The sequence below is a fragment of the Denticeps clupeoides genome, chromosome 18, assembly GCF_900700375.1.
Source record: "Denticeps clupeoides chromosome 18, fDenClu1.1, whole genome shotgun sequence".
NCBI lineage: Eukaryota > Metazoa > Chordata > Actinopteri > Clupeiformes > Denticipitidae > Denticeps > Denticeps clupeoides.
The window spans coordinates 10,914,439-10,931,285 of record NC_041724.1 but is presented as its reverse complement, the minus strand read 5'-3'; positions in this window follow the sequence as shown (position 1 = coordinate 10,931,285).

Below are 16,847 nucleotides of genomic sequence, written 5' to 3'. Positions count from 1 at the left end.
CACAGGACGTTGTCACAGACCAATCAGAATTTGTTGTGTCTGTCTTGTCACGCCCCCGGTGTCTCCTGTCTGGGGCAGACAAAGAGAGCGGGGGATCCAAAAACACATGGCTGGTGCTTCACACCTTTTGTTCAGGGGAAGGCTGCTAAATGCTGTAGTTTGACAAAGATATGGAGAACAAAGAGGTGATGGGCCTCTCCGCAGGACAAAAGCTGCAGAAGTATCGGTACTGCAGAATGTCCCATCTTACAACTTCTTGACGACCACAAACTTATTACTGCTTATTTCCCTCAGTGTTGTAAACCTTATTTTCATGATTATCTCTACCTGCCAACCAATTGTTTTTCCTCTTTTGGATTATCCTTGCCTGATTCTTGTGGACCTTGATAACAACTGACCCTCGCAAAGCCCTCAATGATTATTCTGCCTTTGTCTCCTGCACGCCAACGACATCCGGAACCGACCGCCTTTGCCTGACTGTTCTCCAGCCTGCCTTGTTTAACTACGCTTACACCACAATAAGTGCCCAGTGTTTTATGTTGTGCTTATCACATCCAAATGTACAAGAAAACACAAATTAATGTATTATAGTGTAAAGATTCCACCGCAAAGGAATGATTTAAGAAGACTCTCAATCTGTCGAAGAACAGCGTTACTTTATTTTGAAACACAAACCAGTGGGCGGAGTCTAGCAGTCAACACCCACTTTCAGTATGGCCTACCCAGCAAACATAAAATTGTTTGTGCACAGTAAAATGTTTCTTATTGCCTCGATGATTACTTTAATAATTGAGTAATGAAAGCATTTATATCTTTTTTTTGCCACAACCATTATGTTGCGGCAACATTTATTTCATTTCTCTCACAACGTTTTCAGTATAATTTTTTTACAGTGTGCATACACAGGTGAGACCAATCAAGGAAACACAGGATGAACATGAAGCTCCAGTTCCCAACCCCAGACCCAGAGTATCCCCTTCCAGACCAGATCCTGACAGCCTTCTATGCAGGTTGATCATGTCTGATGGGCCCTTACAGTGCAGAACATGTCACGCAGCATTGAACCTTGCCTGCAAATAATGGTTGTAACAATATCTCAATGAAATGTCTTTCACTATTAACGTGTGTGTAAATCCTGCAGGATTTTTAGAAGGAAATAAGTAATTAATCATTAATCCGCTTCCTAAAATATATATTCTTTGATGTAATTAGTAAAATATATCAGGTTCCTCTTTTTTCATTGAACAGTTTCCTTGTGGATCATGTCTCTGCTGACGGAGAACGGAAGTGTCTGATGCAGCAGAGCAGCCCAAAAGAACGAGGACAATCCTCACGCACTGGATCAAAGCCTGGAACAATTACTGAATGGGCAGGAGGAAATGACATCAGAGCCCCGACGCCTCTTCAAACAGCGAGAGGAAGTTTTTTAATGACAGAAAACACAATACGGAGCCACGAGGGGGTGGGTGTTGGAGGATGGGGTGGCGCGGGGTGGGGTGCCATCTGAATTGCTGTCTATCACACGGACCGGATCTGAACAAAGATGAAAAGCTGCTCTCCTTGTGGCACTACATGATGTAAGTCTGGGGAGATGTGTGTAAGAAAGTGGGGTTCCAGTGTTCTAAATGATTTATTTTACACATACACACACACAAACGCACACACACAGCCTGATCAAAGCAGACGAACCAGCCCCGTGGGATCCCCCCTGTCTCTATGTCACAGCAAGTGGGGGATTTAGGCGTGTGCTTAGAGAGGAATGGAGAGAGGAAGTGAGGAAGAAAAGGCGACGAGTAGAAACGGAGGAGCATGTGTTTGCACTCCTCCTCAATTCCTCAAACTTACAAAAATAATCCTTTGCCAACTCAACTTGTCTTTAAGTCAATTAGGAAGGGATATTTTCATGAGGATTATCCCTGAGGATGCTTTGAAATGTACAGAAAAGCTGTGTATTTTGCATTGGCACTGCTGCAAGGATCTATATTTATTTAAATGTAACAATTTGTATAATAAAGTTTAGTTACTTCAGCTCTGACCTCTGATTAGATTCAGATAAAAAAAACAGAAAAATGGAATTTAATTTAATAATAACTGAATTAGGTAATTCACTGAATACCTAAACATACAGAGAAAATATGGTGCATCCATATTGTGTAATAACAAAATATTGTTACACACAGACACACAGTGTAATGGTCCACATAACTAAATGTAGTTACTGTGTTCCCTAACCCTGACTTTAAGTACATATTAGTACATACTGTCATGTGGCATGTTGTTCTACCACAAAGTATCAATCTGTGGCTTTGTGAGGGTCCAATTAGATTCGAATGGTTCCAAAAATGATTTGATGCCTCATTTGGTTCTGATTCATTTATTTAATTTAAATTCTAATTAAATAATTAAATGATTTCATTAGAATTTAATTATCTAATTCACTGAACATATAAATGTAACAGGAGGAACACAGTGGAAAAAATTTACTAAACACTACTTTATTTCCTTTGGATTTGAATTGTGATGAGGCATCATAAGTACCGTGATATAAAATCTGCATTTTTTTCTTGAAAAATTAGGATGTCATTGCAATACTGAATCATTACATTGCATCACAGCTTTTTAAAAGCATAAATTCCCAAACAAACACACACACAGCCACAGGACAGTCCCTGCCCGAGACAATCTGAAAATAGTCCAACCACACACACACAGACAGGATTTAAACAAGCATCACAGATGTATGCTGTTGTGGTGAAGACGTTCATATTTCTCAGCCGTGTTACATGACAGCCTCACAGCCGAAATCCTCCCCCTCCGAAGTGTCGTCAACCTCATCTCGCGCATGTAGCGCGCGTCGGCCGGCTTGAATCAGCCACGCAGCGTGACATGGGGGCATGTCGCCGCGGCCTCCGTACGTCTGCGGCACGTAGCTAACGTCTGCATCACAGACACCGCGGACACACGCCGGCCCTTCCTGCCGTCACGCCAGACGGTCCCTCTCCAGAGGATGGCACCGGGCCTCGTCGCTCGGCAACGGGAGGGGCATCTGCCCGCGATAGCGGGCCACAGAATGGGCAACAGGGGCAGATGGTGCACCACTCTGCTCCATGTCACCCACCAACACGCCCTGCAGACTGCACAGGTGAAAAGGATTGTGGGTGTCGGGTTATGTAGCTCTACGCGCTGACCTTTAAATAGTCCCCACCCCGCTGTATTAACTTACACACACACACACTCACAGATTAGATTGGAAACTGTGACATTTAAGACAAGATTCCTACTCCCATCGAGAAAGAGTCATTTGTAACACCGACGTGATAATTAAACACGCGCAAGCGCTCGGCACAGCGCAACAGATCAAAGCTGCGGGCCTGCTTGTCTGTTTTTTACACTAAACACATGAACGGGCCTCGACAGGCAGTGAGGAAAATGAACCGCAAACCAAATAATTCCGGATTTCTGATGGAGACCTAATTGCAACAATGAACGCAGGATAAAATAATACTCACACACTTTCCGGAACCGACACCAAAAAAAATAAGACAACTAAATAATAATCAGCCCGGAGTATATGGGAGTGTGTGTGTTAAAGTAACCGGCCTTCACATATTTTTACATCAAAGCTGCTGCCATCCTATGATGCTGAAAATCTCCTTTAATTTAATCATCTGTTCTCTCTCTCGGACTACAGAGAAAAAACAGTTTTGCGTTTCTTGACCCCAATCAAGAAATTACACCCACCAAGGCTTTTTTTTAAAATTATGAATCTCAACAAGCCGTAGTTCCTCCATCAAAGGGCAACACTTATTTGCTTTATATTCCATTATGCCGCAGTTAACACCAAACTGATATTTCGAGAGAAATCCCAGAAGTAACATAATTATATTAATATAGGAATGTATGTGTAAATTCTTGTCGTATGGTGCTTTGATGGATTTTTTTTTTCACTGTTTGTGCTTGATTTCATTAACAGATTATTTAATGACAGACTGATAGCATTGGGAAGTGGGTTACACTCAGGAAACAGTGAACTCTCTGGTTTAATATTGGCATTTCTGCATAAATGGGTCAACCTGACATTAGAGGCGGGATACATAATAGATTCATCTGCAGCCGGTTGTTTGCAGTAAAAAAAAAACACATCAAAACTAATTTAAACATAATTGATGCTGAACAGGTTATTTACTCAAAGTCAGACAGATGAAAAACAGCTATGCCGCTTTACACAACGTGTTTTAATTGCATACGGTGGATTTAAATTAAAGTGCACCGCTCAACCTGGAGCATGTCACGGCTCATTAGGATTAGGGGAGCATAATGTCACTTAAGATTTGTATATTTGCTTATTTATTTGTTGTGTAAGAAAGTTCCGTAATTAAGGAAAATTGAATACATTTACATCGATGACATTTATCGGACGCCCTTATCCAGAGTGACTTACAATCAGTAGTTACAGGGACAGTCCCCCTGGACACACAGCTCGCAATGGTAGTAAGTGGGGTTTGAACCTGTGACTTTGTGGTCTTTCTGCTTGATTCATCCAGAGAATCAAGAGAAACATGTACACACAAAATGTCCCTTTGAAATATTTTCACATTAATTCACTTCAATTAGTTTGCTCAGTGTTAATCAGCCTGTTTTATACCAGTTTAAACAGTTCTGTATGAAATGCCATGTTCATGGAAAGCTTTTGCGTGTGTGTGTGTGTGAGTGTGTGTGTGTGTATTTTCTTATCTAAAACAGTTTTGTCCCGTGTTGTGTCCTCTGGCGCATCACATTACGGGGCGTTAGAGTCAAGCAAATACAACAGTCGCATTGTGTGCTTGACGGTGGGCAGCATGCTAAACTCTGGCTCGATCGATGTGCTAATTAACGCGGCGGGCCCACCGATGCTAATCTCGGACTGAGATAATTCGACGGACGCCTTATCAGGTAAAGGCGTCCCTGCTCTGAAACTTTGTGTAAGGTCCCGGAGTGGATATCGGCAGGAGGGGAAACAAGAAGGCAGAATGGAGACATTAATTAGACACAAATAGAGGACATGCTGATCTTGCTATCACACCCCCCCGTCCCCCCCGTCCCATATCCCACCCCACTCTTATCATCTCCTAGTGCAAAAAAAAAGATCTTTACATAAAAAGAGTAAAAAAATAAACTGTAACTTTTACTGTTATTTCTTTTCCATGAATGTTAATATTATTTAAATTGATTGTTTATATTGCAAATATGTTGAACTGAATCACAATTCAGTTCACCATATATGTGCAAGTATGTGATTTGGTAGGAGCCTAGTGGGTAACACACTCGCCTTTGAACCAAAAGACCCAGGTTCAAATCCCACTTACTACCATTGTGTCCCTGAGCAAGACACTCAACCCTAAGTTTCTCCAGGGGGGGACTGTTCCTGTAATTACAGATTGTAAATCGATCTGGATAAGGGCGATAAATGCTGTAAATGTGAAATGTATGGATGGAGGAACAAGATCTTCTTAAGCATGAAACAAAGATTTTTCAATTTCGAGTCGGCTTGTATGGCACTCCCATGTCACCTTTTAATAGAAGTAATGATGACTAAGTGCTGCCGGGTTCTGAACGTCGATGACCATAATTCTCAGAATAAGTTTTTGCTAGAGAAAAAAACATTTCTCTATTTTGTGTTATTTCATTATTTCAATAATTCTATTTTAGTTTTTGTCTCATCTCTTTTTTTCTAAGCAACAGAATTCAGATCCACATTGGTGGAGCTAATTCAAACGGCAGGAAAACAAAGTATGTGGGAGAAATGCTCAGGCCGCTGAGAACACTCAACGATGCACAACATACACATTATCACCTTGACTTTCAAACCTGATCACATGATTGGTCCTGTTCAACCTGCACGGATATTAAAAAAAAACAGCAGATTAAATTATAAAAGAACTCTTGAGATGACGTTATCTGTGCATTCTGCGCCATTTCCCCATCTAATGACTCTCTAATGCATTTCAGCCAATTTGAGTCTGAGAGGGAAAAAAAAGAATGACTATCAGGGGGGATGTGTTGGGTTTTTAGATCAGCCATCCTAACAATGTTTAATTGTGTCAGCAAAGTGGGACAGCGCAGCAATGTGACCTTCCAAAGACTCATATCACTCCTACTTTTGGAACGCACTTTGAAAAACTGCCATCCTTCATCAGGCTCTTTCGCACCGGCACCCGACGCAGCAGGATGACTGCCATTTGTACCTGATTTTGGAAAAACGAAACACTGACCTCGTGAAAGGCTATAATTTGCAGTGTTGTGATGTGTGAAAGGTACGGAGCCACTGAGTGTAAATAATTCAAAGTGCAGTAAGTGGGTCGCAAGTTGGGAGATTTTTTCGGGGGTGAACAAGAGGCATTTGGTGTATTCTGTCTGTATGGTCTCCAAGATTGTGTACTGTGGTTTTTACTGGGTTCTGCAAAGACTAAAATAAAAAAAGCATGAGGGGTGGTTAATGAAAATGAATCTGGGCAGAAGAGTGACTGATTCACAAAGTCTTTGCATCCACTAGCTTTACCTTTGTGTCAGTACTGTACTGGATTTGTAAATGAAGGTTTGTGCTGTAGATACTTGCACAGCATTGCACTTTTTTCTGTGCTGCAGACACAGATCATTGACAGTTGATATTTTTTTATTTTACTTTAGAAGACTATTGGAATTGTATTTCAGTCACAGCAGTAACTAACCATGCATACGAAGACAATCCACTTTGATGACAAAGATATGTAAAGCAATCCTGGAATGCAGTTTTAAGAATTATTATTATTATAATTTTTATTATTGATATGAACATTGTAAGACAGTGGTGCTGTTCTACAGAAACATTTCCAGAGTTGTGTGTGTACAGTAGTATAATGTATATTTTAATAATATGACATACTATATATTATGTTATGTCCAGGTGAGCATTGAAAGTATAAATAAAACATCTCCACTAATTCAAATGAATAGGAGATTGGTCCCATAAGGACTTTTGGTGGTATTACTGGTAGGCACACTGATGATGCCATAATATTTCTGGGTGGATATTTGATTCTGATTGGCCCTTTAATTAAGTACCAGCCAAGTTTTAAATCATCATGAATGAATGTGTTAGACAGGAACAGCAGGCATCAGGGCTAATGGGGACATTTTTATTTCGTTATTATAAAAAAGCTAAAGGTTACCTGACACCAGCGTCCTGATTTTTCCTAGCATACAGATATTTAAATACGGTGAGGCAGCACCCAAATAATTAAGCACCTTTAAAACAATAACCTTAAACTTTACCTCTTGAGATACCTTTTCATGTCATATTTCATTTACATTTCTTTAAATTGCACCTGTTTCACTGCGTTATATTGAATGAAAGGTGCTATATAAATAAAGTCTGGTTCATTGAAAAGAGGTGATTTCGGGCCCCACCCCCTACTTAAGGCAGTGTATTAATGTACTTTATGTCTTTTATACATGTGCAGTGTGAGGAAAGGAGACAGAAAAAAAGCGTAACTACATGGTTTCCGTGTTTCAACAAAGCCCACCGCAAAGCAAATCCATACAGCAGATTTGAAGAACATACACGCACAAACAGACACACACACACACATGCAAACACAGGTTGGGAGATTAATAGCCCCTGTTTGGAACTTGTCTGACCTTTGACCAGTGTCAAGGGATGTGGGAGCGAGCGATGTGGATAGGAGGACGGCTGCCGTATGCTGTGTGTCGGGTGCCACCGTGGCCATCTGGCCGTCAGATAAGCCCCGAAAACACACGCACATCTGTTGTAACACAAATACGAAAGAGTTTGCCATCTCTGAAATAGAAAAAGGGCAAAGAAAAAAAGAAAAGGAAGAGGAGCTGGGGGAGAGAAGGAACGTGCGTCAGTGTGAGATAGATGCCATCAAAGCCGTGGGAAAGTGGGCCCTTCCCCTCTCTCCCTGCGATTCCGGAATGGTTGTCACGGGTGGGATTGCGCAGCCTGGGCGAGATCAAGGTGCGCTTGGGGAAACGCCGGTCTACCCTTATAAAAACCATTTGTCTGTTTGTAAGACATCCAGTGCAGCATAATGTGTGAGATTTGCTGACGCACGCAGCTAGAAAGTGCCGCGTCACGCTGCCACATCAAAATTATATTAATATCATGTCACTTTTGATTTAATGTGACCATAAATAAATCAATACAGAGTGGAGAAATGCATACAAAAGATGTTCTGCTAACATGACACAGACTGCACTCAACATCACACAACAGCTCCTCCAAACACCCCATCAAACTGCTCACTCTGCGGAAGCATGAATTGCAATTTTGAGAATTTGTGAGCTTTGTATAGTTAAATTGGTCGGATAATTGCAAAATTTCGCAGATAATGTACTGCCCCAAAAAGAGCAATGAAACATATTCAAAAGTAATTCTCTGTATTTAGTTGTGAGTACAATAAAAAATTTACATGGTAGTGTTTCTCTCATTCTCTCAAAGTTTGCGAGCTGACTGAAGTCTCACTTCAGTTGGATGTGACGTGTTTGGTCACATGACTTTCGATTCGGTCGAAATGGAGACCTCAGATTTGTGACTGGGTAGACGTCGCATGACGAGCTGCATCGTACATCAACGTCGCCTCCATATTGCGATAGGCTCTGCTGTGGAGTGAAGCGTATACATGTCTTTGGAGAGAAGTGCATGCTTGGGGCTGTACAATAGTTTTGGAGCTGGACAATAGTTTTTAATATATTTGGCCATTATAAAATCCCGTTTTATAAGTCTTAACCTTAGCTAAGCTAGGCTAAGCTAGCGAAGCTATGCATTCCTGTGTCAGCCTCCAAACAACGTTTTGGCTAAACGTAGGCATTAACTATTCTTGTTCTTAGCTGTTTAGTTAACTTTTCTCAAACTTTGAAGGTTTCCTAAAGAAATTCACCTCAGTTTACAAATCTTAACATTAGCTAAGCTAGCAAAGCTAGCGAAGCTATGCATCTCTGTGTTCAAGTCAGCCTCCAAACAACGTTTTGGTTAAACGTAAGAACTATAATACATGATTTTATAATAGCCAAATATAATCAAAACAGTTGTTTAGCCTTACCAGGGTTTGTCGTTCGACAGTAATGTAAAGAGTTTTTTGTGATTATTTAATTTTGTAGAATATTGTATTTTGAAAGCACTGGGCATTTCAAGTTGTTATAAGTAGTTTGTATGTTTCACTTTGAAATTAAACATTTCACTATTAGTAATTTATATGCGACTTTTCATTGATATGCAAGCAAGTGTCCTTTATCATATCGCAATTGCAATATTGATCTCAATAATTGCAATATGTCTTTTCCCCCAAATCGTGCAGCCCTAGTAGTGTTATAACATGCTCTCTCTATATATATATATATACACACACACACACACACACACACACACACACCTTCTCATTCAATGTGTTATCTTTATCTTCAGGACCATTTACATTGGTAGATTCTCACTGAAGGCATCAAAACTATGAATGAACACATGTGGAGTTATGTACTTAACAAAAAAAAGATGAAATAACTGAAAACATGTTTTATATTCTATTTTCTTCAAAATAGCCGCCCTTTGCTCTGATTACTGCTTTGCACACTCTGGGCATTCTCTCGATGAGCTTCAAGAGGTCGTCACCTGAAATGGTTTTCACTGGTGAGCCTTATCAGGGTTAATTTGTGAAATTTCTTGCTTAATCAATGACGTTGGGACTGTCAGTTGTGTTGTGCAGAGGTCAAGTTTCTACACAACCGACAGCCCCATTGGACAACTGTTAAAATTCATATTATGGCAAGAACCAATCAGTTAACTAAAGAAAAATGAATGGCCATCATTACTTTATGAAGGTCAGTCAGTCCGGAAAATTGAAAAAACTTTAATTGTGTCCCCAAGTAAAAGTCGCAAAAACCATCAAGCCCTACAACGAAACTGGCACACATGAGGACCTACCCAGGAAAGGAAGACCAAGAGTAACCTCTGCTTTTGAAGATGAGTTCATCCGAGTCGCCAGCCTCAGAAATCGCAAGTTATCAGCAGCTCAGATCAGAGACCAGATAAATGCCACACAGAGTTCTAGCAGCAGACCCATCTCTAGAGCAAATGTTAAGAGGAGACTGGTCGAATCAGTTCTTCATGGTCAAATAGCTACCAGGAAACTACTGCTAAGGAGATGCAACCAGAAGAGATTTGTTTGGGCCAAGAAACACAAGGAATGGACATTAGACCAGTGGAAATCTGAGCTTTGGTCTGATGAGTATTATTTTTTTTTGAGAGCATTGCTTCCAATCGCCGTGTCTTTGTGAGATGCAGACAAGGTCCCATCCGGTTTGTGTTTAGTTGGACGATCATTTATTTTTCAACAGGACAATGACCCCAGACACACTTCCAGGATGTGTAAGGGCTATTTGAACAAGAAGGAGAGTGATGGAGTGCTGCGGCAGATGACCAGACCTGAACCCAATCGAGATGGTTTGGGGTGAGCTGGACCGCAGCGTGAAGGCAAAGGGGCTAACAAGTGCTGAAAACCTCTGGGAACTCCTTCAAGACTGTTGGAAAAGCATTTCAGGTGACGACCTCTTGAAGCTCATTGAGAGAATGCCAAGAGTGTGCAAAGCAGTAATCAGAGCAAAGGGCGGCTATTCTGAAGAAACTAGAATATAAAACATGTTTTCAGTTGTTTCACCTTTTTTTTGTTAAGTACATAACTCCACATCTGTTCATTCATAGTTTTGATGCCTTCAGTGAGAATCTACCAATGTAAATGGTCATGAAAATAAAGAAAATACATTGAACATTGAACGCCTGTTCTGTATATATGTGTGTATGTATAGTGTGACAAAATTGTACAAGAAACCTTGTAAAAAAGACCATGTGGTGTGGGGTGAGAGAACAGACAGAGGCATGGCACAATAGAGGTTAAAATGAACAGTTTCTAATTTATTAACACCAGTAAACTATTATTGTAGTTACATGTGAATATTGAATGTAAAAAGGTACCAATACTACAGAGAAAACAGAAATAAGAAGAAAGAGTAAAGAGGGAGAGAGGGAGAGAAAAAGCCATGAGAAAAATGGGAGAAGAGAAAAAGACTCAGAAGCCTTCCGGCTTCCGATGGAAAAACCCCTGAGCAAGAAAGCTCAGTCCTCTTTTCCACATGTGAGCAGACCTTTATACCCCTGGCCTACAGGAAGTTGTCACTGGCCTACAGGAAGTTGTCACAGGCCTACAGGAAGTTGTCACTGACCAATCAGAACCTGTTGTTTCTGATGTCATGCCCCCGGTGCCTCCCATCTGGGGAAGACAAAGAGAGTGGGCGGTCCTAACGGCCGACACTTCACACGTTGCCGTCAGACAAAAGGCATGTAAAACAGAGGTGTTGAACCTTCATGCACAACAATTGGCACAGGAATGTCACATATCTTCTTGTAGACGGTCACTATGCAAAACAAAGGCATGGTCCTGTGACGGCCGCTAGGCAAGACAAAGGCATGGTCCTGCGATGGCCAATCTTGCAACCTGAATGTGTTTTTCAAAATTGATAAATTAATCACTGCAGCTACGCTTTTGGACACGTACCCTACATGTGGGTGTATTGTTCATCTTAGAGTCCAAACGGCATTTCCTCCCATAATTTTGTTTTCCCATGTTCCCGCTCTGCTTAGTTGTCGCGATTTCCGAGTAGAGCTAACCATTGTTTCCCTTTAACCTCTCCCCTGCTGTGAAGAGGGGTAAATATGACACGTAAACTGTGTCTAGTTCATAGGGAGATTTGACTCGACTTCCGCTCCGCTTCAGTTTGTGCGCGTGTCCTGCGGCGAGCATTGCGCGTTGCTCTCCCTCCCCTCCTGTCCTCTGCTCAGGCCTCGCAACCGCTTGACTAACTGCTGGCAGTTTAACGGCCTCCCCTCGCAGTACAAAGACTCGGACGAGGGGTTAAAAGTTATAAATTGAAACACTTTTTGGTGCCAATTTGAGCACGGCGCTGTAAATTACATAGCGGGAGAAAAACGGTGGGAGAAGGGGGAGTGGGTCAGTTTGATTTATGGGAGTACGGGCGACGGAGAGCTACCTGCGTTTTTCCTCCCAGGAAAAAAGCGTGCTCCATTAAATCCGGTTTTCACGAACGCGAGCGTATGCAGACCGCCTTCCGCTTAACCTCACTTATTCAAATACGAAATCCAACCTTCCAGAACAGGAGCTCTGCCTATTTTTACATCAGCAAACTTATTTCTGGGATGGATGACTTTAAATATATAGAGCCATGGCCATCAGTCTCACAAATCACTTTTAAGCCAAAAATGAATTAAATATTCAGTAGAACAGTGTCCTTACCTGTCCCAGTTAGCAAAAGCACGTCTTTCAGACAACTTGCCAATGTGTGGCAGTGTGTGTGAAAGAACTTGCCTAATGAGTCAAACGTTTTCACTCAAAAACAAATTACCATAAAGATGTTAAAACTACTGAGAAATAAATGTTGAAACGTAGCACAGTGTATCCGATGAATCATGATCATAATCCCAATAATTAACTTTAGTAAATCAGCAGCACATCCCATAAGATGTCTTGGAAATGAACAGAATTCTAGATCATTTATGACAATCTGGTCACCAGATATCATACTTGCCACCATCTACTGGTATTGCATCTACCTAAGATGTAAGATGACGCAACTTTACTGCGTTGCATTTTGAGATTGTTTGCTCATTCACAATGCATCTTGGAGATGTGTGTTATTAATGAAGTGATTAGTTTCTATATAAAACATTTTACAAATTGAAAGTGAAGTGATTGTCATTGTGAAACACCGCAGCACAGCACACTGTTTGCCGGTTGGAATCCCGATCTGGATCCCATGCACCTGTCACGGCTGCCCACTGCTCACCAAGGGGGATGGTTAAAAGCAGGGGACACATTTTGTTGTGTCATCGTGTGCTGTGTTTCACAACGACAATCACTTTTACTATTTTTTTCACAAATGTCTTTAAAATGGTAAGACAGACATTAGTTAAATATCTAAAAAAAAAAGTTTTATATCTTAAATAGTATTTAAGTCTCAGAACCCCTCAGACCTTTGTAAGATAAAAACAAGACTCTTGAAATGAAATGTGACGTGTTCAAGCTGTTTTCACACATCTTGCAGCCAAATTTGTACCTTCTGGGGTGAGTCCTGTGGAGCGTGCACGCAGGTCGTGTAATTTATGATTTTTTTTTTTTTTGTAAAATCATTGTAATTAAAACCAAAGTTCCACTCTGCTGTGTCAAAGTAACAAGTGTGCCATTTGCAAACGCAGGCCACTAATGAATGCTAAGGCAGTGTTATCTGCCTCCTCCCAGTGGACGGCGGTAAACAAGATAACGTCGGGCCAAACAAATGGCCCCTGTCACCGATATTTAGCCGCTCGGCTATTTGCTTCTCGCAACAACTGATCAAACAGTGCATACCTGATACGCTACTGCACAGGGACCGGTGTGATCTGCATTTCAACTTGTCAAAAAATAAATAAGTAAGTAAATATTAGAATTTTTACACAAAAACCGGTGTCACATGAAAGGACGCCGCAGAGTGACGACAGAGGGGTTTGGGCGAAGAAGAACCCAAAGCGGGGAAAAGCGCTTAAAAGTCCTCAGTCAGCAGAGCCGACATCCCATCTGACCAAATATGATGTTTTTGCCTTCGTGTGTGTTTGTTTAAGTTTTTTTTTTTGTCTTTCTCTTCCGTGAGCATAATCTCTTCGACAAATGAGCAGGGCGCCCGAGAAGACAAAGCAGATGTGGGATCTCTCACTGTGCAAATAACAGCCACAGCAGACAGCACAGGGAGGGACGGAGGCCCGCGATTCCTCCCCGCCTGCTCTCTTCATCCCTCCTGTCGTGATTTATTCCTCCACAGCCCCTCTCTCCATCCCGCCACCGCGGAGTTGTCGCCGCAATGATTTGTTGTTCTGTTCTCCACCAGCGCGTCTTAAATTATCACCGTCTGTTATTAAACGGGAGCGCTAAGGCGGCTGGCGTTCGAACACACACACACACACACACACACACACACACACACAGTCGAGAGGCACCTGCAGAGTCAGCTGTGAGAGACCAAGCATAAACAACACCAGGGCAATGAATCTGACCAGGATGAAAAAAACTGACACTCATCACTCTTCCTTGGCAATTTGTGTTGTGGGTCTCAACACAACAACTGCGCAGAGCTCTACTTTGGATTTGCGTGCGGTTGGCCAATGCTGGAGACAAGAACATGGAAGGTTTTTTGCCAGCTTAGTGATTTTGACGCTAGATATAACAACTTCTCAAACCCCTTCACCTAGGAACAGATCCAGGCTCCAGGCTCAGTTGAAGGGAGTCTTTCTGGATCCATCAGCCAGATCCCTTGTGGGCTCAATCAGGACTGATTTCTTTGTTATAAATTAACCGTTTGAATCTTAGAATGCATATGTGTTTTTTTTGTCATGTGACCTCCATTGCTGATTGTGTCTCTTGATGGTTGGTGTCACGTGATAACTGCTTCCAACAGAATTTAAGACCCTATGTGGTCTGATTCTCTCTGTGCTGAAACGGTTTTTGATTTTTTTGACTTTGGTCAAGATTGGACTGGGGACAATGTGACTCATACATGGTTTGATCACTCATTCGCAAAGAGCTACAGATCTATTTTTGCTTCGTGGTGGCACTGGGACAGTGGTGGTGCTGTGTATGTTTTTGCATTGTGTGTATATGCTTCTTCTATGAAAAATAATTTACACTTTTACGCTCCATAGTTTGCTCGAGGCTAGTTGGGAAAAAAAAAAAAGTGACAAGTGATTGCATTATTTATAAAAATGTGCTTACACAATGACGGAAGAGAAGTGAAGAGTTCCTCATCTGCATTCTCTCACTTTCTCCTTTCCTCTCATAAGATGCACGTCTCCTTTGTGGCTGATTTGGTCACATGAAAGCTCGAAAGTACTTATTTCTGCACAAAGGGTTGATGAATATTTAAAGCTCTGCTAAACACATTCTTCACACCAACTGCTGTGGACTTAAAGCATCTGTGCGCTGTCTAAATATGGATAGAACTGGGTGAGACTTGCAGAGACCATCGGCAATTTACTTTGATTTCTCGAGAAAGAAGGTCTTTGGTGGAGAGTGTTCTTTCACAGGCAACTGGGCCGAAAGTAGGTGTGCATTTCAGATAAGGATCCTGAGATTTGAATGAATAAAATATTGCCCGACATGATGTGAAATGGGGCACAAGAGTTTGGGGCTACTGACTAGAGAGACATGAAGTATGCATCAAAAAGGGGTAATAATCATTGTTAAAAGTTTTATAAAGTTAGCTGTAATGAGAATCTGGATTATGGATGAGGAGAGCAGGATCAGATGCTTCTGAAGGTGTGAGGTTATTGTAGCCTCCTGTCTTGTTTATTATCTAGATATTTTTCTATAAGATCATCTCCGTTGATAAGAGATAACTCACATCTGTACTGTAGCAATTTAGTGGTGTCAATGGGGCATTAAAGGGGTAGACAGCCTGTCCTTGAGGATGCTCAAGATTCATTGCTGACAAAAAGTGGATGTGGAACTCCAGGAATGGATCAGATCACTGCCTTTTAAGACCAGAGAAAAAGATGGTGTGCCACCAGAGCACAATGGAATTGATATTAAAAACCAAAACAAATTATATTTAAAATGGACATATAATTTCCCTCAGTGTATGTGTCATTCCTTCTATCACACGTGAAAAGATTTTGCACTGTAGATTATTTTCCAGTTGTATCTGTTGTATCCAGTTGTATTACATTATATAATGCAAACTGGATCTGACTGACAGTCACACACCCTACATGGATTCAACAATTTGGGCAATATGAGTCATTTTTGTCTCATGCCTCACAATTTCAGATACGTTGACTTGCTTTCCCCTGTTTAAACCATGACATGATGAGAATGCAGCAATCAAGCTCCCCCAATCCATTTCACGTTATTATTATTCTCACCCGTCTACATTAGCATTAAAACAATTTGAATGGAAATTTGCAGCTCACCTCACAAAATGACTGAATTTAATAAAACAATCCTATCGGGCTTTTATGTACATTGTAAGGTAGTGTCGTTTGTAGGCTGGAGTTAGGGGAACAGGGAGAAAAGAAAGAATAAATGAGAAATTGTTCCATTTATCAAAATCAACAGGGTGACCTTGATTATGTGGTTACTAAAAGTGGAAGTGAGGATGGAGCCCTGTGATTGGCTGATCTTTGGGGAGTTTAGACAGTGGTGCAATTTGTGTGTGTGTGTGTGTGTGTGTGTGTGTGTGTTTAAATCACTGCACAGTCTACCAATGGACCAAAAAGTCGAGGGCACACTAACATCTCAAAAGCTCTGCTGCTCCTCATAATAAATTAAATTATACACGTAAAAAGGAAATAACAGCCAAATAATTCCATGCATTAATAACATTTCACAGCCTGCTAGACATGCAGTAATAATCCAATCAATTATTTTACATCCAAAACAATAAGAAAATGTATTTTCTGAAACCAGTAATTTGGTCACAAGGCCCAACGTTTCTAATTTAAAAAAGAAAGGGGGTGAAATAAAAGCTCTTTTGAGAGCACTTTATAAATGGAGCACTCAAAAAGCATAATAAGTAGCACGGTGGTCTGAAATATGACATTTCTTTTGCAGGGTTATTCTAAAATGTCACTTTTTTTAGAGAGGGAGAGGCTGGCACCTTGCATTACACTCCAAAGTAGAATCCATTAATATGTGGAGAATAATTAACCTTCTATATCCTCTGCTTCCATTTTGGCACCGTGCTCACAATGCGTAAGCAATGGACAGAAACACACGTCA